Source organism: Onychostoma macrolepis, chromosome 15, assembly GCF_012432095.1.
Source record: "Onychostoma macrolepis isolate SWU-2019 chromosome 15, ASM1243209v1, whole genome shotgun sequence".
NCBI lineage: Eukaryota > Metazoa > Chordata > Actinopteri > Cypriniformes > Cyprinidae > Onychostoma > Onychostoma macrolepis.
The window spans coordinates 27219089-27243405 of NC_081169.1; the positions used below are offsets into that span (position 1 = coordinate 27219089).

Sequence of the window (24317 nt, forward strand, 5' to 3'; positions counted from 1 at the left end):
TTAAGTATGCTGCTCTTTGCAGAATTACCATAATTTCCGAAATTTGCGTACTTGGTATTGAGAAATGCTCGCAGACCTACGTTACCAGACTATTTGCCTATTCTTGTCGGTACTTTAGACCGCGATGGAAACGCAGACATCAACAGGTCTGGGGTAAAAAAAAAAAAGTTCCTGGAAAAATGTTCCAGGAAATTTTGGTGGAAAAGCGGCTCAAGAGGTAAAACTAAGTAATGGGGAGCACATGAGACAGACATTGTGTAGTCAGTCCCAAACTGTTGCGGCGTTGTAGACACAGTGTAAGGCAAATCGTGTCAGTCTAAATGTAAGAAATTAGGAAATGGCGCCAAATAGGCCGTTACGGCAAATACAGTAGTATACAGCAATTTTTTAAAATACAGTAAGTCTCTGTATGTGGGGTTTAACGTCACAGAAAATTCCCATGATGCAAAGGGTATTACAGTTACTTACTGTAAAGATAATTTACAGTATTATACTGGGTGATATACAGTAAATAACTGTAGAAATTACAGAAATGTCTAACAGTGTTCATCACAGATCCGTGTGATTAAGGGCTTGAAGTTCATAAAGAAATAGTCAAATCTTTTGTTTGTCGAGTGAGTGTAGCACTTTTCTTCTTATGTTAATCTCAGATAATGTCATTGGCATTTTGTGTTTGTATGGGTCTTAGAAATAATCAATTTTAATGTATAAGAAAAAAAAAAAAACATTATTTGGTTTTAATAAATAACTCTAAAATCATCTAATAATAAATCTATCTTAAAGGGGACCTATTATGCCCTTTTTTTAAATGTAATCAATGTCTCAGGTATAGCCAGAATGTGAAGTTTCAGCTCAAAATATCCCACGGATTCTTTTTTATTCCATGTTTTAAATCAGGGTTGGGAACGTTGATCCTGGAGGGCCACTGCCCTGCAGAGTTTAGCTCCAACCATAATCAAACACACCTGAACAAGCTAATAAAGGTCCCCACCCCTGTTTTAAATGCTCCTTTTTGGGTGAAAGCAAAAACATCCTGTTTTCGTGTTTCTTTTTAAATGCAAATGAGCTGCTGTTTCCCACCCCCCTTTCCAAAATAGGGCTGTGCCTTTTACAGTTTGTGAGTCAGATACTCAAATAAACCTTTTTTTGATTGTTTTTGATTATCATCTGTATCAGGGGTGCCCAGCCCCCGTTCCTGGAGATCTACCTTCCCACAGAGTTCAGCTCCAACCCTGATCAAACACAACTGAAGCAACTAATTAGGATCTGAAGGAGCAGCACGGCCTATATCATGGTCATAGTCATGTGACTTACATTTGCGTAGTTATTTGTGTCAAAATTCTCCCAAAAATATAAATAAAAAGTTGTGAGTTGTGTCCATGATCATCATCTGCAAAACAATCTCAGACAAATACCACAGGCTATTATTTAAAAATTATATTGTTGGAAATATTTCCATAATAACAATAATGTTAAGTAACAGCACTAGACTGCCTCTTCCATACTGAACAGAAACTAAACTACAAGAAGCACTCCACACTGACTACTTTTGACCATATATGGTCAACAAATCATCTTCAATTTAATATAAACATCAGCCATTGTTATGATATTTGACATATGTGGGCTATTAAAAATACAATTTAAGGGAATGACATAAAAGTATTTACATTAGTTTTTACCAGGTCAATTTAATCACGTTCTATATTAATACGTTTCCTATAAACATTAACCATAGTAACATACAGTTACAGACGAAAATAACCGTCATTTTTATGGTTCCGGTCAAATATTGCAGCGCGAATATTATTAACATCTTTAATATGTGAATGCTGGCAAATGACCATGGCATAAACGGGATAATCAACGGCTAGCTCAGCTGTGCATTAAACGATTTGAATGCACTTTGCGGAGGCTGCGCGTCAGGCGGTTCTTCGCCTCCACGTCGTGCATTCAAATCGTTTAATGCACAGCTAGCCGTTGATTATTCCTTACTTATTGGCATAGTAAAAAAAAAAAAAAAAGGTTTTACAAAGTATAGCACTCTTATACCATAGTGTTGAGCACTGTCTCATAACATCATTTTAATTATAAAGTTTAGCATCAGTGGTGTAAGCAGATTAGGAAATTTCAATGTAAAGCCAAACCAAACCAAATACTTTTAACACCAGCTCACAATTCAGTATGAACACATAGGAGTCTAGCCTAAAGGAACACAACTTATAAAATATTATGTTTTAATTAAGTTGGTATTTATTTATTTACTGTATGTGTACGTTAAAAGTACTATTCCGGCAGCGAGAACGTTCCTGACCTGAACTAAATAAAGATAAATGTGGCGTATGATGTGATGTATTGAACCAATCAGATAAGAGTAAATAGAGAGTCAGCCTGAGCCTCATTTGATTGGCTACAAGAAGGTGGTGGAGCCGCTCTCCCCTCACGCTTGCAAAACTCAGCGAGTGAGAGAATCGTGCTAAAACTGTAGCTAAGCGTGGATCAAAGAAAGCCGGAGCTGTACATATCGGATTATTTCGGGAACTTTTTGCCCTACATACACAAGTCATTCAGACATTTGACACAGGGTTTTTTTTTTTTTTTTTTTACACATACAGATTGGTTCTACGCAGTCAATCCGTTTTGCATTTCTTTAAACTGTTGTTTTCGCTTGCAAATCACTGTTCACAGACTTGCAATGCTTTTGGCCTTATTTTGGCGAGAGAAAAAAAAGAAAGAAACGTGCCAAAAGTGTAAGCGCAGAAAAATGGAAAGCAGAAGAATACAGATCATATTTATTTTGCGTTAACATGAAGCTGCAGTTTCACAATGCATCAATTACACTTGCAAAAAGTTAAATGCTGTGAATCTTTTTTTCTTGGTTGAATCTTGATTTGCACCTTTGCAAATCTTTTCTTGCGCATGCAAATTTAATTTACGTTTGCATTGCAATTTTATGTACACTTGCACAACTCTTACCTTTCACATGCAAATCTTTTAGGCATTAAATTGCCTCCATAATATTCACCGTAAATACTTTTATTCAATAATACAGACAATTACATTTACAGCAATGTCAAATTATTGCATGATTTAACATACTTTCATTTGACTTTGCAGCACAGAAAATCCAATGTATATGTTTTGCTGCTCATGTTGTCACTTTGTGTTCAAAGGTGGAATATGTGATATGTGGAAAAAGTTAGCTATCTACAATGAACAGAAAATGAAATGACCTTAAAATGATCTAAAACTCTAAGTTAACATTAAGTTAACACTTAATGCATTTACCTGCTTCAAGGTTTGTGTTTGCATTTGTGCATAAATTATTCTGAAATTAAACCACCATACAAGAATTGCTGAACAAATGTTTATTTTTCATCATGCAATAAGCCATTATATATCAGTAATTATTACAAGACAGCTGCCATCTAAATATAGTATAAACATAATGACTTTTCTAAATACTTTACACTCTCTTTTCTTCATGTCTGCATCCTATAACACTAGTACAGACTTCAGCTACTACAGTCACCAAAATGAGCTGCATTTCATTGACTTAGAGTACAGTAACTGATTAAATGTTTGAGAACTTGACCATTATACTTGACGGGGACAGGAGTGTGAAGTCTCATTCCCTGACAAGGTTATTTATCTGTGCAGTTTAACATTGTTTCGTTATATATAGGCATAACATAGGTTTTATTCACAAAGCGATACAAGGGAACACCACTCACAATCTCTTTGAATTTTTTTGCAAGAACAGAGCATTTAGTGCTATTTCCATCAACATTATAGACTTTCTTGAAGACAAAGGCTTTAATTCCAGTGTGATTTTTCAAGTTTTCAAGGTTTAGTGTAATGTTATATTTACTTGAGTTTAAACAGGGAGAGTAGACGGTGTAGATAACAACACAGCTGTCATTTTCTCTACGTTTTAAGATTTTTTTAAAGGTTAAGGCTGAGTCATTGTGGAGCAGGACAGACACTGAGTTGCTTTTGCAATTTTCTGTTGTTTTGCAACTACAAAGCCAAGGTCCTGCTGCCATGAGGTTTGTGACATTGTAAAACTGATTTGTTTTATTATAAATGTCATTTCTCACATCTGTTGCCTTCATCTTCAGAGTCGAAAAGTGCTTATTTAAAGGATCAAAGTTCCCTTGACATTGATTCCTCGGTACACTGATGGCTACAGAATATGAATCCCCTCTGGTGTCATTATAGCTGTAAAACATCAAATAGAGCAAGATAAGAAGAGTTTTGTGATGACCGGCATAAACACGGTTTACTAATGACATTTTTTTTCTTTACTTCTTTGTAGTACAACATTGAGTAAAATATTATTTTTAAAACCTTGATTTTATGCACTATACTCACATCTGCTCAAAGAAGTCAATTATTTGTGTAAGTGCTGTAAGGTTCATCTTCTGTTCTTCCACACTTTCTGTCCAATGATGAATCAGAAAGAGCAGCAGGAGTCCATTCAGAAACACAATGGACTTCTAAAGAGATAGAACATGCATGCACACACTATTAATAACAATTGACAGAGAGTTCTTAATTTTTTTTTTCTTAGTGTAAAGAACATTTTAATAACCTAACCTAACCTTTTTTGCTATACAGAGCCTTTCGTGGAATAGAAAGATCTACGTGGAACCATCAATGCCAATAAAGAACCTTAATAATTAAGAGTAAATGACTACTTCTGACAAAACATATGAACATAACTTACCATTGATGCTGAAGGTTTAGGGATGATGTGTAAGTCTTCTTCAGAGGCAAGAGTGAAGATGCATGTGAAGTGATGGAGAAGCTATATTTATGATCCTGGATTCTTGACTGGCTGTCTTCATCAGCATCATAACAAGATCAATGGAGGCTACACACTGTAAAAAATGATTGTGATTTTAACAGTAAAAAACTGTAAAATACCACAGTAATAACCTGTTAAATGATTAAGAGTAAGTTTCCTTACTATATACAGTGAATAACTGTAATAGATCTAACCTTTGTTTTCGAGAAAGTAGCCTCAGAGTCGACACTCATAGACTGTGTCTGAAACCACTCCTACACCCTCATTCACTAGTCCTACATTACTTCACTATATAGTCCACTAGACAGAGTGATTGAGAACATATGAGTGAATTCAGACACTGATGAACACCTGCTGTTAACAAACACAATCACTGAAGGAAAGAACAAGAAACAAAACTACAACTGACATACAGCCACAGCCTTAAATGAAATCAACTGAAATAAAACAGCAGAGGATGATTAAACAACTCCACAAACAGCATTACCAGCTCCACTTGTGACTAACCAGTTTGACTTCATTTCTGTCATATATCTATGAATTAACAGAGGTTTATATTTTATTTCAAATGTTTTGTTTGACCTCACCATCTTGGTGATCGGTGTTTGCTTTAGTTATGCTTTTGACCCTTGACTCTTTAAAATTAGTTTTTTTTTTGGCTGTTGTAACTGTGTTTGTAGAGCACATTTATTATGACAAGAAAAGCCAAGAGAAATTGTAGTTAAGTAGTTTTGGTTAAAACTTAAACGCGGTGGTCATCGTCAGTTAGTGTCAAACAATATGGGTGATTTGTAATTATTTTCACATTGTTTATGGTAGTAATATTACTCTACAAATTAAGCTGACAAACCATGAAAAAATTTAAAACCTTTTATTCACAAAACCTTCAGAGTTACAGCACCATTTAGAAACACAGACATCAGGAATCAGCACATGAACCTCAACAATGGTGACTATTAATAATAAAAAACAATTCATGCAGCAAAGCATGCTGGGTGCCAGTACAAAACTCCCAGCATGCACTGCAGCATGAATAAATTATGCAGCTGAATGTTCTTAATATTTTCTTTATTTGCTTTTATTTTGGTGTTGTTTTTGTTGTTACTTTTCAGTAGACTGATTTGTGATGTTCAGAGTTGAACCGTTTTAAAAAATTTTATATCATTTTGATTGTCACCAATTTTGAGATTCATATGCCGATTGCTGATGTCTGTGTGTGTTTAAGTTCTGCCATAGTTCAGTACATTCATTTGTGCATATTCTGGTTAGAGCTGTTTCACAACATTTGATTGCTGTAGTATCAGTGGAGCAATTAACATATTACATGTTTAATAAGAGACTTAACACGGGATAATCAATTAATTAAACTAGATCATGTTGGTGTTGACATCACAAAAATCAGTCTCCAGATGATGATAGATTTGTTTGGTGTTTGCTTTAAAACTGTGCTTAATAAACACAGCTAATTAAAAGCAAGCAAACAAAAACCAATGTTAGAGTCACGATTCAAGATCCCAACTAAAGCACCCACTGATCGCCAATATGGTGACTTCAAATGAAAGTACAACAACTAAAATCTCAATAAGAGCTTTTGTACACATATGACATAAATAAAGTAAAAGTGGTTAGTAATAAGATGCTGGTGTGGAGTTGTTTAATCACCCTCTTCTGAAATCTTGAGAGATTTCATGTGTTTTATTTCAGTTGATTTCATCTTGGCTTTAGCTGTAAGTTTTGTTTCTCTGCTCTTGTTTCTCATTCCTTCAATGATTCTACTTGTTAACAGCAGGTGTTCATCAATAAAGCTCAATCCTAATTTAATTAGTCACTTAATTCTCTCATTAATTCATCACTGCTTCAGTGTTACTTCAACACTCTGTAGTGTGGACACATAGAAGTGCTCTTTAAAACTGAGGATTTTGCTGTGGGATTAAAGGGGTTAAATGTGTGAGATGACAAAACATACTGTGAAACGTAATTTTAACAGAAATATACCATGAATTTAATTTACGGAAGCAAACTGAAAAAACAGTAGATTACTGGCAACCACAGCTGCCGGTATTTCACCGTAAAATCAAGACAAAAAACAGCAAAATACTGTAAAACCTAACAGTCAACTTCCTGTTGTGTTTTGTGGGTCACCATTGTGCTGGAGAGTAGAGCCTGTGTTTAAGTCAAGGACGGACAGAGAGACACTGATGTTATGCTGCATGTTGCTTTATTTAAAGGCAGTAACTGTGTAGTTACTGATGTAATGAGAACGTTTTGCTAGTTTTGATCATGTATGTGTGCTGCTGTTATTTGCAAGAGATTTGAATTGATGACTTTGCATAAATCAGTAAGATTTTCTTCATGGACTTAAACAAAATAGTTCTCAATACTCTCATACTCACATTACATAAACATTATAAATATTAGTTTATAAACAAATGGCAGTTGGATAATTTAAGCGTAGTCGGTTTCTGCAAATAAAATGAGTTAACTAAAAGGTTTGTGTATTAACATTGTATCAGTTAATGAGATACGGTTTTTCACTGTAAATTTAAACAGTTCTGTAAATCCTAAAATTTAGCTACCGTATTTTTCACGGTAAAATTCTGGCAACCACAGCTGCCGGTATTTTTCCGTAAATTTAACAGATTTTTTTTTACAGTGCATGATCACTGACTCTTTCACTGAGGTTTTGGCAAGGTTTAAGCAACTCCTTAGGTGTGCAATCCTCCACCACCCAAATGTCAAATGGTCAAAAACACAAACACAAACACACTTTTGTGCGCACATCAGCCAAATTTGCCACCTACATACTAAATGTTTTCACTTTGTAAACCGCAATCTTTTTATCGTTTACTGAAATTGTCTTACATGTAACCTGTTGTTGTGTTCAGTTTGGACGACAAACAATTGCACGGTTTCTGTCAGAGGCATTATGTAGCGTGTTTCATTTGTTGTTCTTTTGTGAATGTGCATGTCTGTTGCATTCATGTGCATTCATTCTAATCTCTACAAAGCTCTTCTGACACTTTTTGGGGACTTGTTCTACTGACATTATCTGCTGAAATAAACAGAAATGATATGCCATCTGTCATTTCTTATCACTTTTGTCAGTCTCAGTGTTTGTTGTTGTTTTGAATAAAATGTTTCTCTCATTTATTTTTCAAAATTCCAAAGTTTCCACAAAAATTGTGGAACTTCTGGGGGGAAAAAAATGTACGAGTTGCTGGCAGCATTGTTAGAGATTATTCCTTTTCTCTTTAATGCCAATAATTGTCATTAAATTGTGTAATTTTTGTTAAAATGTTTTGTTGTCTTGAGGAAAGCAATGATTTCAAGCTGTCTTAACTACCATTTGTGAGCCTACATTTATCAAGACATAGAGATGCTTTCAAAAAACACAGCCCTTTTCTTGGGGTCATTCTTGCAGGGTGGTCAGCGTAAATTAAGCCCACAGAAGGAAATGGTCTGCCATGGCCTTTCAATTTTTTTTATATTTAATATGAGGTAAATTCCAGAATCGTCTTCTCGGAATAAAGTCTAAATTATGCAGTAAACATTTAAAAAGCAATTAAGGATTCTGATGTCAGATATTTCTCTTACATTTACATTTAGGCTACTTACACTCACAGTCATGCAAACCACACCATCAGATGGAATATCAATATTTTGATTCAGGATGTTTTTAGTAGCTAGTAATGTCTGTGTGGAAACGCAGACACTCCACCTACTTAACCAAAGTCTTGATTCAACTCTACTCACAGATCATCGTCAGATCAGGTGAGCCCTTATTTGCTACGTCAGACAGAGGCGGGATCTAACAGACGTCACTCAGTAACCAAACACACGGATCAAGCCCGCACCAGGGTTGCAGACGCAGACAAAGTGATTAATATCCAGGAACCCAGCAGGTCATCAGACCTTAGCGCGTTTTATATTGTTATTGGAAGAATTAGCAGTTATTTATACAGAAAACCATGATATACTACCATTCAAACGTATGGCGCGCGCGCGTGTGTGTGTGTGTGTGTGTGTGTGTGTGTGTGTTTAACAGAAATTAATTGCAGAAATAAAATATTCAGCAATATGCTTTAAAATTGACAAAGTGACATTAAACAGTCAATAATGTTACAAAAAAAAAAAAAACATTGTGAATAAATGCAGTTGTTTTGAACTTTCTATTTATAACTAAGCAGCAAATCAGCAGAATGATTTCTGAATTAGGATCATGTGACAGAAAACTGGAGTCATGATGCTGAAAATTCAGCTTTGATCACAGAAATAAATTACATTTTAAAATATATTCAAACAGAAAATAGCTATTTCAAATTGTAATAATATTTTTTTACTGTATTTTTGAGCACATAAATGCAGCCTTGGTGAGCAAGAGACTTCATTTAAAACATTTAACATTTTTCCAAACTTTTGACAAGTAGGCTACGATAGATAGATAGATAGATAGATAGATAGATAGATAGATAGATAGATATACAGACAGACAAATAGTCTGGTGAGTAAACTAAACAAGCGGTTATTGGTAAAGGCACAAAAGAAAAAAACAAACAAACATCAAACGTTTGTAACCTTACACACAAAACCATTTTAAGAGCTCACGTAAAAACAAGATCTGCTAGTCTAAATTGCTATTTTGATGGGTCTCAGGATGTTTGGGTGTAAAATATTTGCTACTGCTGAAATAAAGCAATTATTCTAATATTGTTTTTCTTTTTCTTTACTCAACAGGCGATTTTCACATTGAGGTAGCATGCAACATTATTTTAAGTCTTTTCTCGTAAACAGTCGTGTGACTGACTTTTGTTTTCAAAGTACTCATGTACCTTGTCTTTCAGAATGTTTTCAGTTGTATAGCTGTAATTCCTGATGCACGGAAAGAAGAATTAGACCAGGTAAGGAATATAGACCTGCACATACAGTACTGTCTAAGTCCAAGGCATGTTAGATACCAGGTCCGTGTACCTGGCGGCCAACGGTTTTTCTTTTTGAAATTAGAAAAACAAAATCGGGAATCGAGCGGTCACTCGTTTTTTGTTTTAATATTGAATGTAGAAAAATGAGAAAATAGCTCCTTTTTCGTTTTTTAATTTTTTCCAAGAAACGAAAAACAAGAATTCAGCTTAATTTTTCGTTTTTCGTTCAGGAGTAGAAAAATGTATAAACAGCTTGAATATTCGATTTCTACACGTGGGCGGGAATTAAACGCCCCTTTCTGCTGATTGGTCAGCCGAAGATCTTCCGCAGTTCCGCGAGGCAGAAGTCCTCCACTGCTGCAGGTGTACGGATTCTTGATGTGTTTATTGCAACTACATTTCATCTTTTTCTCATCAAATAACCAGACAAATGAATAGCTCGATACAATCTGTTCTTCTGTGTAGATATAAATTCTATGATTTGCATCAGCTGGGCATGTATGATATGGCGGCTGTCATAGCCTATCCTGGTCGTCCAGTAAATTTGTTTGTTTAATTAATTAATTAATTTTAAGTAAAATATTTTAAACACTAATACAAAAAGGAAAGAACAATGCATTGACTTATATAACAGGCCGATTAGACTATAACGTTCAAGAGCTGTGTCATTCTGACTATTTTACAATCGGAGAACAACAGAGATAAAATACACAGGCCTACTCTTTTGAGTTTTATAATGTAGTCTTTTTTATTTATTTATTGTAATTTAGATCTCAAAAGGATATGCGCTTGTACCGGCTGTGAGCTGCATGCGCACTCGCACACAGGACTATAACGCAAGATTTTCATAAATGTAACTTGCATTTCGAGTTGATTCTCACCAAACCCCGCAGAAAAAAAAAATGAAAAAAACGAAAAAGGAGCTGTTTTCTTATTTTTCTACTTTCAATATTAAAAAAAAAAAAAACGAGTGACTGCTTGATTCCCGATTTTGTTTTTCTAATTTCAAAAGGAAAATCCGTTGGCCGCCAAGTACACGGACCTACAAAAATATCACTGTTTACTTTTTATTTGCTTTGGTACTACAGTTACCACATTGCCAAATGCACTTATATTACCTAACTTATGTAACTGACATAAAATCCAGTGTTTATAATTGAATACAGTGCGTTATCAAAAGAATGTTGATTATGCAAGTTGGGTAATGTAAGTGTATTTTCATATTATATATGGCAGCTATAGCCTGTATTACTGTAACAGTAATATTTTTTTTCAGCAACAAGGATGATTTAAACATGTATCTTGCATTGTCTGCTGCTGAATGAACTGAATGCTAGAAAAAAACCAAATAGAAATACAGACCTCAGTTCTATAAAAGATGGAACAATGTGTAATATGTGGAGACGAAACCAACTGCCATTCAAAAATCATTCAGTCAACCAACCATATTAACAGCCACACTGTAAAAAAAAATCTGTTAAATTTACGGAAAAATACCGGCAGCTGTGGTTGCCAGAATTTTACCGTGAAAAATACGGTAGCTAAATTTTAGGATTTACAGAACTGTTTAAATTTACAGTGAAAAACCGTATCTCATTAACTGATACAATGTTAATACACAAACCTTTTAGTTAACTCATTTTATTTGCAGAAACCGACTACGCTTAAATTATCCAACTGCCATTTGTTTATAGACTAATATTTATAATGTTTATGTAATGTGAGTATGAGAGTATTGAGAACTATTTTGTTTAAGTCCATGAAGAAAATCTTACTGATTTATGCAAAGTCATCAATTCAAATCTCTTGCAAATAACAGCAGCACACATACATGATCAAAACTAGCAAAACGTTCTCATTACATCAGTAACTACACAGTTACTGCCTTTAAATAAAGCAACATGCAGCATAACATCAGTGTCTCTCTGTCCGTCCTTGACTTAAACACAGGCTCTACTCTCCAGCACAATGGTGACCCACAAAACACAACAGGAAGTTGACTGTTAGGTTTTACAGTATTTTGCTGTTTTTTGTCTTGATTTTACGGTGAAATACCGGCAGCTGTGGTTGCCAGTAATCTACTGTTTTTCAGTTTGCTTCCGTAAATTAAATTCATGGTATATTTCTGTTAAAATTACGTTTCACAGTATGTTTTGTCATCTCACACATTTAACCCCTTTAATCCCACAGCAAAATCCTCAGTTTTAAAGAGCACTTCTATGTGTCCACACTACAGAGTGTTGAAGTAACACTGAAGCAGTGATGAATTAATGAGAGAATTAAGTGACTAATTAAATTAGGATTGAGCTTTATTGATGAACACCTGCTGTTAACAAGTAGAATCATTGAAGGAATGAGAAACAAGAGCAGAGAAACAAAACTTACAGCTAAAGCCAAGATGAAATCAACTGAAATAAAACACATGAAATCTCTCAAGATTTCAGAAGAGGGTGATTAAACAACTCCACACCAGCATCTTATTACTAACCACTTTTACTTTATTTATGTCATATGTGTACAAAAGCTCTTATTGAGATTTTAGTTGTTGTACTTTCATTTGAAGTCACCATATTGGCGATCAGTGGGTGCTTTAGTTGGGATCTTGAATCGTGACTCTAACATTGGTTTTGTTTGCTTGCTTTTAATTAGCTGTGTTTATTAAGCACAGTTTTTAAAGCAAAACACCAAACAAATCTATCATCATCTGGAGACTGATTTTTGTGATGTCAACACCAACATGATCTAGTTTAATTAATTGATTATCCCGTGTTAAGTCTCTTATTAAACATGTAATATGTTAATTGCTCCACTGATACTACAGCAATCAAATGTTGTGAAACAGCTCTAACCAGAATATGCACAAATGAATGTACTGAACTATGGCAGAACTTAAACACACACAGACATCAGCAATCGGCATATGAATCTCAAAATTGGTGACAATCAAAAATGATATAAAATTTTTTTAAAAACGGTTCAACTCTGAACATCACAAATCAGTCTACTGAAAAGTAACAACAAAAACAACACCAAAATAAAAGCAAATAAAGAAAATATTAAGAACATTCAGCTGCATAATTTATTCATGCTGCAGTGCATGCTGGGAGTTTTGTACTGGCACCCAGCATGCTTTGCTGCATGCATTGTTTTTTTTATTATTAATAGTCACCATTGTTGAGGTTCATGTGCTGATTCCTGATGTCTGTGTTTCTAAATGGTGCTGTAACTCTGAAGGTTTTGTGAATAAAAGGTTTTAAATTTTTTCATGGTTTGTCAGCTTAATTTGTAGAGTAATATTACTACCATAAACAATGTGAAAATAATTACAAATCACCCATATTGCTTGACACTAACTGACGATGACCACAGCGTTTAAGTTTTAACCAAAACTACTTAACTACAATTTCTCTTGGCTTTTCTTGTCATAATAAATGTGCTCTACAAACACAGTTACAACAGCCAAAAAAAAACTAATTTTAAAGAGTCAAGGGTCAAGAGCATAACTAAAGCAAACACCGATCACCAAGATGGTGAGGTCAAACAAAACATTTGAAATAAAATATAAACCTCTGTTAATTCATAGATATATGACAGAAATGAAGTCAAACTGGTTAGTAATGAGTGGAGCTGGTAATGCTGTTTGTGGAGTTGTTTAATCATCCTCTGCTGTTTTATTTCAGTTGATTTCATTTAAGGCTGTGGCTGTAGTTTTGTTTCTTGTTCTTTCCTTCAGTGATTGTGTTTGTTAACAGCAGGTGTTCATCAGTGTCTGAATTCACTCATATGTTCTCAATCACTCTGTCTAGTGGACTATATAGTGAAGTAATGTAGGACTAGTGAATGAGGGTGTAGGGAGTGGTTTCAGACACAGTCTATGAGTGTCGACTCTGAGGCTACTTTCTCGAAAACAAAGGTTAGATCTATTACAGTTATTCACTGTATATAGTAAGGAAACTTACTCTTAATCATTTAACAGGTTATTACTGTGGTATTTTACAGTTTTTTACTGTTAAAATCACAATCATTTTTTACAGTGCATTTATGTCAATGAGGATCAAAGATTAAGGCTGTAATACTAATGTTGTAATCCTTTTAAGTCTTTTTTTTTTCCATCAGTTTGAATGGCTGAATATTTGAATATTGCTACCTGCAGCTGTATATATTTTTGGTGTTTTTATTATTGTTTAATTTATTTATGTTTTTTTTTTTTTTTTCACGCTGTCCACACACTGTTTTGGGAATTTGGGTTTCTTCTTCAGTATACTTTATGATTGTTGTACCTTTCATTCCAACTCACCAAATTATTTATTTCTTTAGTTGACTACATGACAGCCCAAAAGCTTATGAGAAAAGCTCAAAACACCTCATGCACTGGGAAAAGGCAAACCAGCCTTTTGGAGTCAGATAGTGACATCACAGATATTGAAGACAGTATGTATATGAGTTCACATTTCTTTTAGGTTAATGAAATAATTACAAGACACAAACTTAAATTCTATTAAATTGTTTGTTTAGGTAATGTCAATGCCATGCCACCAGCAAAAATACCAACCCTGCCCTCTCCACCAAAAACAATGGAGACAAGAAGGAACTTATCTAAAAGTACAAGAAAATGTTGATGACCTATAAAGCTAGTGATGTTTTATTTTTTAAATTTGCATACCACTGGACCACACCAAACTACATTTTTTTAAAGATTAAAATGTTAGAAAACCACTTGCATTGCTGTCATTTGTCTATGACAATGTTATTATTAACAGTGTAATTCTGTATATTTCTTTAGCACCTGAGCCACCAAGGACATGTGGGGTCTTGAAAGATTGCCAAGAGCTGGATTTAGTGGTAAGCCTAAATAATAATGCAGATAAGCAGATCAACACCATATATCAAAAATGGTTGCAAGCCTGTAATTTATTAATATGTCATTGATCCAGAGATGCCAGGGGGCTACAGAGCAGCTATACAGATAGCACCCATTCTATGATGCCACGACATTTAGGTAATGTTTTCCTGTTTCTTTCTTTTTATTATTTATTTATTTATTGAATGATATACAATTTCTTCTACAATCTGAAAGCCATCTAGTCATGTAAGAGCTGGGTTTGACAGCCAGTAGAGAATATTTGTTAAATGTGTAATTGTATTAAATGCATTAATACAAATAAAATATTACTTTTTAGATTTCCGCAACACACCAAACTGGGATGTCCAGAGAGAAGGACATAGGGTTATGGCACATCAATTCGAAGGTAAGACACATATGTGACCCTGGACCACAAAACCAATCTTAAGTCGCTGGGGTATATTTGTAGCAATAGCCAAAAATACATTGTATGGGTCAAAATTATCAATTTTTCTTTTATGCCAAAAATCATTAGGATATTAAGTAAAGATCATGTTCCATGAAGATATTTTGTATAATATTTTGCCCATAGCTTTCAAGCAAGACAAAATCCATAATAATTGGTCACAGGTAAGAGAGATATTAAGGATGTTTTGTTACTCGTGTTCCAAGTTGTTGTATTGACACAATATCAAATTGAAATTTGACAGATTTAAAAGATCAAAATTTTACATTTTTAGCTATGATAAATAAAAGCACCATCCTGACAAGAAAAACAGCCTGCTAAAATAAAGGTTTCATAAATAAAAAAAATACCTCCTGGAATTGAAATCCAATGCCACACACCATTGAAAGGGTGTACTGCAAAGAGAGAAGACACAGTCATTTACAATGTTTACAAAAGCTTTAAATCAATTAACTCAACAATTTTAAATCTTACCATGAGTACAAAAACACCACAGTCATTCCCTCTTGTCTGACGTGGCAAAGCCTAAAATCGGTAAAGCAAACAATTTTATTTTAGAATAATGTACAAAAAATGTAACTGTTGTAAATGCCAAATAATGACAATTCTTTAAATTGATTTATCACCGGAAAATCATATCCTGTCTTTTCAGTCCATGTCCCATGATCAACTTGGTAAGCAATTTGCCTGTAGACAAAACATATTAGCAGTAATATTGACAATAACAGCTCACCTCAACTCTAGAACACCATGTATAAAAAAGGCTAGATGAACATAGCCAGAAGTGCAAGAAACGGCTATAGGAACGTAGCCAAAAGTGACAGCACTATAACACACGGTTAGGAAATGGATAGAAATGGCTATAGGAACGTAGCCATATATCAGATAAAGGCTGAAACATGTCTTAGTTTATTGATAGACCTAAAAATTGCCCTGTATTCCTCATCTCCAAATCCTGATTCATGCTCTGCATACAGAGAGTCTAAAAACACCGTCTCTCTTCGAAGCGGCATCATTATCTACAATGTAAAGGTGTAAAAATATTTCATTTGAACCTTATTGCTTCTTCCAAGATTTTTCAGTGTTTAATTTTAGAAACACACACATTGCAATAGCAATCAACGTATGCACTAGACTAGACATTTCAATATTTTCTTACAATTTGCAGAGCCATTTCACAAATAAGCTCCATGCAGGCGTTTCCAATCTGCAATAAATACTCCGATAAGTCAATGTGTTTAATTAGAAAAAATTATAATAAAAAACAGACTGCTTACATGGGAGTCCATGTCCCTTAACAATCCAAGGCTCCAAAATTCTTCTCGGATAAGGCACACTTGCCCCTTCTTCACAATTATTTCACTGCCAGGGCGATTTCGGTCCAGCACATAATCAAGCTGTAATAATAATAACAATAAATATGTGTGTATGTGTGAGTGTGTGTGAGAGTGTGTGTGTGTGTATAATACTAGTTTCTCTTGTAATGGATGCCAGTCCCTCTCCCAAGGCTTTGTAGGTTCCAAAAAATGCAGAAGAGTGGTAGGTTCACAAGCTGTTTTTTCTGTAATTGGAACTGATGACTGAGGAGATACAATAATACAATACAATACAACGTTTATTTATATAGCACATTTAAAACAACCAAAGTCGACCAAAGTGCTTCACAGATTATGCAAACAAAAACAAGTCGACAAGTTTATAAGCAATAAAACAAGACTATAACACAAAAAATGTAAAATGGATGAGATTCACTAAAATAAAGTCATTCCACAGCAAGTCAAAAAATATTAAATGCCAAGGAAAAGAGATAAGTTTTAAGATGTGACTGATGTTATGGCTGGTGATGCAGCGGTCATTTGTGCAGTCACAATATTTTCTGGCAGTGCTGTCAGTGGTCCTGAAAGTACATTAAACCACCAAAATTAGAAAATAACACATCATAACCAGAGAACAGAAACTTGACATTTAGCAACTGGACCGAACAGTCAAATTACCAAGTGACATGTCCATGCATTTCTCTGTGGAGAACGGATTTTCTATAAAATACAAATATACACATAAGTACAGTTAAGGATATAGTGCTGTATTTGTTACACAAATGTGAGTAAGGGAAAGATTACCTCCTAACACAACCTGGCTGTGGACATACATGTGAATGTCTGTGTTGAATTCCTTTTTTATGTCATGAAGACGTTTCTCATTTTTTCTGACATTGTAATGGTGGATGATGTTTCGTATGAGGTAAACATGTGTGGATGGCAATGCCATGTTCATACAGTAGTTATTTTTCTTTAGCTTTGAAAAAAGCTGTTCTGCAGCCTGACTGTTAACTTTGCCTGCTAGCTGAGGCACAAGACAAAGCTTCCTCAGTGAATCACGAGGGTCTTTTGTGTTGTCTTCGTGAAAGCGGTCATACAGAACATAGTGTTCTGCAGAACCAGTTATTGGATGACCATCTGGATCTGGACTTTGCTTTTTTGCAGTGAGCCACGGCAGTGTAACCTGTAGGTTTCCTGATTTTGCTTCTGTAATATTTTCAGGGGTTGGTTCGAGTAACCTTCCTTCGAAAGGTGTGAAAGGTTGCCTCAGGTTTGTGTGGGTGGACAGTCCACGGGCAAAGTTGTATATTACAAAATTAGGCAGATGCCTCCAAGACAGAAGCATATCTGCAAAATCCCGTGGACTTTCTGCTCGCAGATTACATTTTATACTGTACACTATGCCACAAGGGCACATGACGACAGCCCAACCTCCTGGAACAGATAAACATACAACAAAGATAAGCAAATTGTTAAAAAAAACTTTTTCTAATCCCATGAATGACATTGGGCCCTACAATGATCATAGGTTGTGACGTAGGGCAGTGGCGTTGACCTTAACAACGGTTAAGTTCCCCCGGACCTCACCCCTCACCTGTATGGATGTGCCTTCACCCTGCCCCTACTACATCCAATCAATTCACCACAAGACACACATGAATACTTATGCATGGTCATTTAGGGCCTCAAAGTGGAGATAGCCATGGAGACCAGTATCTGCTGAGGGGAACTGTACACCTGTAGTCACCTCCAAGTACTCCACTACTCTGCTGACTGCTGTATGCACCTATGCTAAAGAAACCACACTTAATCTTATTTAAATCAAATACTATGAAGAAATCCTATTGTTGGAAAAAATGTATAACGATTACCTGCAAAAGATTTCTTATGGTGAGGCAGAGAGAGAGTTCAAGGAAGACATGGTCATTGAAATTATGTAAACCGTTACCCCACTCTTGGTAACGGTACACCATTCCACAGAGAGGACAGAATTTGTAGTACGTTGAAATATCTGCAGATACAGAATGTAAAAAAACAACAAAAACAAAAAGTGGTTTAGTATTTATTCATAATTAAAATAAAATAAAAGCTGTAACAATGATCCACCTTGGACAATCCCTGTAGTTGTAAGAATTTTCGCTGTATGTGTAATGCAGACAGGATCACTGAGCAATGTGCGGTCTGAGCAGTGATAGCACATTGTCTCATCAGGGATTAGGTGTTGTGGAAATTCCTTATCGACTGAAGAAAGCCTCAAATGGTTGGGAATAGTAGATGGTAGATTTTTATTCATTAGGATACATTCTACCATGCTCTTTACTTTAGAAACATCCTTTGGAGGTTAAGTCTCACTTTCATCACTTTCCTCCATCGCTGTTGCCTGAAATTCTTCAGCGCTTTCAGTGCTCCGAACCTTTCGGAAGAGTTCAGGGTGCACTTGAAAGAGGTGCCATTTTGCTATGTATTTATGGGTGCATGACCTCAGGGTTTTTGCACAGGGACAGTGCCGTAAATTCTTCTTGGTGTCATATGACACCATGACTCTGCCCAGTCTACTATAATATGATATATTAGGCTCGTAGACCGATATGAATCTTTTTGATGGTGGGACTCTAATATTGGATTCAACTGACAGTGGTGCATTTTCTTCTTGGGCTAGTTTTTGACGATCTGGCCAAACCACTTGCTTTTAACCATTTCTTTTAAACTTTCTTTTGTGAGTAAACGTGAGGTTAAAAAGGTTTTGCAGTATGAAACTGACCGGAGGTGAACACACTGGTATGACAGCAGTCCGCTTCTCCAAGCCAACTAAATATTAGTCTGGCACTCATTTAATTCACATGAAACACGATGTTGTTCCCCCCATATTTTAATTTGCACATGGAGTGGAGTAGAAGCTCTATGAATACTTTTGTGGACCATATAGACTCCATTCTGGGGGTCTATGCACTCACTGTCAAGATGGGATGAGGAAGTAATGTCCGTCATTTTTGGGGTGTGTTTGCGTTCTATATGTCTTATTAAATTTTTATGGTGGCATATCAAATCACATTTGGGACATTTCTTTAGTTATTTATTTTTTTTTTTCAACCATTTTTTTTGAAGGGCCTAGAAATGCCAGAAGTGGTTGGCAGAGTCTTGGCAGCGGAGGGAGGCACATGAATGGTGAGCAGAGCTGTGGCATAAGTTGTGGTGGCTTTAGTGTGAGGGGTTGGTGGTTGGTGTTTTTGTTTGCAGAGTGCTAAATGTTTAATAAAATCAGGTTTTCTTAAAATTGTTGATTTGCAGTAGAGGCAGTGATAATGTGGTTGACTTCTGCAGAGGCGTCCACATCTGTGTATTGTAAATTCTGAAAAACAGCAGTATAAGATTGCACTTTAAGTTTGTCTTACAATTTTTCACTATAATAAGATGTACACTTGCAAATATTACCTTCATGCTGGACTGATCTATTGAAATGTGCCTGCAGATGCGTTTGCACTTTTGCAGAGCTCATATGTCAATTCTACGCAGATGTTATTGTTATTAACATCTGTTATTGTCTGTGGTAGCACTTTGAGATTTGTAAAGTACAATAAAAAAGAATGTGCAATATCATTTTTCTTACACATACTACTACTACTAATAGTAAATGTAGTAGTAATATTAGTATGAAATAATAGTAGTTAATACAGTAATATGTACAGTAGACCTACATAATACTAAAATATGTTACAAAGAATAATTGTATTATATATTATACATTTTACTTTAACATTTTTACTTTAACGTTTTTTATTTTGTTAGAAAACATACTGTATTAAGTATCCCAGAATGGTACAATAACACAGAAAATAAGAGCAAGCTGTAAATATTATAAAATAATGCTATCTTTCGACACTAATTTTGATCAAATCAAACACTGACTAAGCTAGCAATAATAGGTTACGCACCACGTGTTTGAAAATAACTGGGGAGAACAAAATTCACGGCTTATTTTGTCGAACTATCTATCTAAACAATCATTAAATACTAAAATAGGCTATTTGTTTGTTGGTGTAATAAGATGTCACGTTGATTTATGCCATAAAACCTGGTAATTTTCAGGAGTGGCTTTAATAAAATTAATAACCTTACTCACGTGCCCGATGTTGCTACTTGCTAGCAGTTTTATAATGTTGGAAATTATTACGGTACACACGCTACAAAATAAATGTTCATGTCTGAAAAAAACGATAGTTCTGGAAGTGCTGCTCTGAGCGTGCAGGTCTGAGTGTGCACTTGGGCCTCCGGGCCTGCAGCTTCACCCTACTCGGATAAGTTGGAAGAGAAAGATCCGATGAATGCTGTAGGTAACCCCTTATTATTTTTCGATTTTATGATTCCTGGACGAAATCACTTGCCTGTGAAAAGATAGTCAGAGCTGATGGGGAATATAGCCAAATTCGTGCAAAAATATTACTGATGCAGTAAAAAAAAAAAAAATTTTTTAAACTATCTAACTGCAACCAGAAGCTTTAACTTAGCTTTGGCTTCCTGAAAGGAAAGTATATATATATAAGTAGATGTTATAACAGATGTTATAACAGTTGGTAAATCTGAAAAAAAGACAGACAAATTCATCCAAATAAAATAAATTGTTTTATATATTTAAAAAAGTGTCAAAAATACAAAGAAATTTGGCTCCAAACATGCCAACTGAACAGCATACAACTTGTCCTGAGCATGTATGTCAAGCTGTGTATCCCCACTCAAATTCAGATGCAGTGTGTTTTCCATGGGTTTGAACAAAACCAAAACTAGAAACAGTTTGGCTCTGGATGGAACTCTATTATCTATCATGACAGTGCTTTATGTGGGAGTCCTCTACCCCTGTCATCAGGCATCAAAATGTGCAACAAACATTTACAGTATGTACATTGAGTACTGCTGTTCAGTTGGCTCGTTTGGGGCAAAATGTATTTTTATTTTTGATAAATTTGTATTTTTAAATACATAAATCTTTTTATTTTATTAGAATGAATTTGTCTTTCATCAGATTTACCAGATGTTATAATTTCTATTTATGCTGGTCAACTATGAACAATAGGTAAAATTAAACTGCTAGCAAAAACCAGTCATTCCTTTTTCCGATTAACAGTTTATTTTCCATTGTTTTTGCTTACAACATGCACACACATTCCGATCACAGCTGTTGAAAACTGATTTGCTCCCTCTGATTCCTTTTCTTGTCAATACTTAAATGTGTGTCACCACAGGGGGCGCCAACACAACAAAAGAATCAACCAATTAAACAGGAATATTTATGAAATACACAATTAAATAATACAAACAAATAATTATCATGATTTAACATAAATAACTTAAAGTTCATCCAGGGCCAACAATAAGGCAATACAAAATGGAAACAGAATATTAAAGTTGCCATAACATACACATTAGTATAAATATAAATAAACCATAAAAAATTGTTTTGAATAAATTGTATGTACAGGTGCACTATAGATAAAATGGAATAGGAATAGAACAAAAAATAAGATGTGGGGATGCACTAGGATATAGGGTGATAACAAATAAATATAAGGTTATTGCACATATTTTTATTGCACAATGGGGGGAACATTTAACTGTTCATGAGGTAGATTGCATGGGGGAAGAAACTATTCTTGTGCCTGGCTGTTCTGGTATTCGGTGCTCTGTAGTGCCAGCCAGATGGCAAAAGTTCAAAAAGGAGATGGCTTGGATGTGATTTTCTGAGCCCTTTTCCTCATTCTGGATGTATACAGTTCTTGAAGGGTGGGCAGGGGAGCACCAATAATCCTTTCAGCAGACCGAACTGTCCTCTGTAGTCTTCTGATGTCTGATTTTGTAGCTGAACCAAATCAGACAGTTATTGATGTGCACAGGACAGACTCGATGACGGCTGAGTAGATCTGTTTCAGCAGCTCCTGTAGCAGGTTGAGTTTCCTCAGCTGGTGAAGGAAGTACAACCTTTGTTGTGCCTTTTTAACTATGGAGTCGATGTGAGTGTCCCACTTCAGGTCCTTTGAGATGGTGGAATCTGAATGTCTCCACTGCAGCAACAGTGCTGTCTATGATGGTGAGTGGGGAGAGTGCAGGGTGTTTTTTTTTCCTTTAGTCCACGATCATCTCCACTGTTTTGAGCATGTTGAGCAGGTTGTTAAGACTGCACCAGACAGCCAGCTCCTTAAACTCCTGTCTGTAAGCAGACTCGTCACCGTTAGTTTGTTCTGGAGGAGTGTTGGGATGATGGTGTTGAAAGCGGAGCTCAAGTCCACAAACAGGATGCTCACACAAGTCCCTGATTTGTCCAGATGCTGCAGGATGAAGTGCAATCTCATGTTGACTGCATCATCCACGGACCTGTTTGCTCAGTAAGCAAACTGCAGAGGATCCAGTAAGGGTCCAGTGATGTCCTTCAGATAAGCCAATACCAGCCTCTCAAACAACTTCATGACCACAGATGTAAGAGCCACAGGTCTGTAGTCATTAAGTACTGTTATCTTGGGTTTCTTTGGGACGGGGATGATGGTGGGGCGTTTGAAGCAGGCAGGGACTTGTGGCAGGCTCCAGCGATCTGTTGAAGATCTGTGCAAAGATGTGGGCCAGCTGGTCAGCACAGGATTTCAGACAGGCTGGTGTCACACCGTCTGGGCCTGGTGCCTTTCTTCTCTTGTTCTTTCTGAAGACCTAATGACCACTTCGCACAGCCCTTGCGACGAGCCACAGAACACCCTGAATGGATGGCCAGCCAATAATGTGAAGGAAAACAGACTCACTCAGTACTTTATTTTCTGTCTTTAATGAGACACATGAAGCTTATTTGACTCAAGATTTGAGAGCAGACAGCAATAGGCTACTTACTGACATCGAAATGCATTGTTCTACATTGTGCTGTGAGTATCAACCACACACATTGACATAACTTAAACAATTTTTTTCTTTAAAAAGCAGTTGAATGCATTAACATTAAGTACAAAGAAATTCTAAAATGAGTATAAAGAGTATACATGTCCACAGTCTGTGGCTTTGGACTTTGAGTCAAAAGAAAAAGCAGGAGTCCTCTAAGTGGAGTCATGAGTTTCTAGATTTATAGAATTGAAGACAATTAAATATGAAATACACCCAAAAAATTGGTTAAAATGTGAGAAATAAGTATTCAAACTAGACTACCTAATGATGTCACTTGCCATGGTTGCTTGTGCATTCACATTGTATCCTCACAGGATGTGAGGCATGACACCAACACCCACTGTGTTTCTCTTTACTCACCCCACCACAGCTGTGTAAGCTTGTTTTCTCTCTTCCCAGAAATGCCTCAGAGGATGATTTAAGGAAAACATAACCAAGTTCAAGACTCAGGAAAGAAGCAACTAAATAACATAAACAACAAAACGAAAGTAACCGGCAGCCACCTCAGGTCAGAATCAAATGTGTATTTGTGTTTGCGCTCTGTTTTTGCAGCATTGTACATCGTAGCAAATCAGAGACATATCTGTTGATTTCTATAACGCAATGGCCAATCAGAGGAGTTTTAGTGAGTCAGAATCCACTCACCGCTAGTGTTCAGTCCAGAGCACTAGAGTAGCCATAAATGTTTAAGTGGGTGGGCCTACATAAAACTGGGTGGTCCAGGTGTGTAGCATATGAAAACTGCATGTCAAATTGTCAACAAAAAATACAGCACCAAGGTTCATTACACAGTACTTCTAAAGCATGTATTAACATTAGTAATTTGTTATGTTAATGTTCACTTAAAAATTTACTAATAGGACATTATTTAAATTAAAAGTTGTATCTGTTAACATTTGCCTGAGCTGGTTAACAAAGATGAATAAACACGGTAACAAATGTATTGCTAATGATAGTTAATGCATTAACTAACGTTAACTAAAGGAAGTTTATTAAAAAGCATTACCTCAGTGTGAAACAACGGGGCTTCACTGATGATTTCATAATC

At 35.6% G+C, this 24317-nt stretch overlaps 1 long non-coding RNA gene across 1 annotated transcript; it reads left to right on the forward strand.

Annotated features, from left to right (window-relative positions):
• The first annotated feature begins 9538 nt into the window (after window positions 1-9538).
• On the forward strand, window positions 9539-23777 carry LOC131520384 (uncharacterized). The gene is made up of 8 exons (XR_009266050.1): window positions 9539-9561; window positions 9652-9708; window positions 14047-14160; window positions 14245-14331; window positions 14513-14571; window positions 14664-14728; window positions 14910-14978; window positions 23669-23777. It is a non-coding gene; the product is annotated as an uncharacterized LOC131520384 (long non-coding RNA).
• The last annotated feature ends 540 nt before the right edge of the window (window positions 23778-24317 follow it).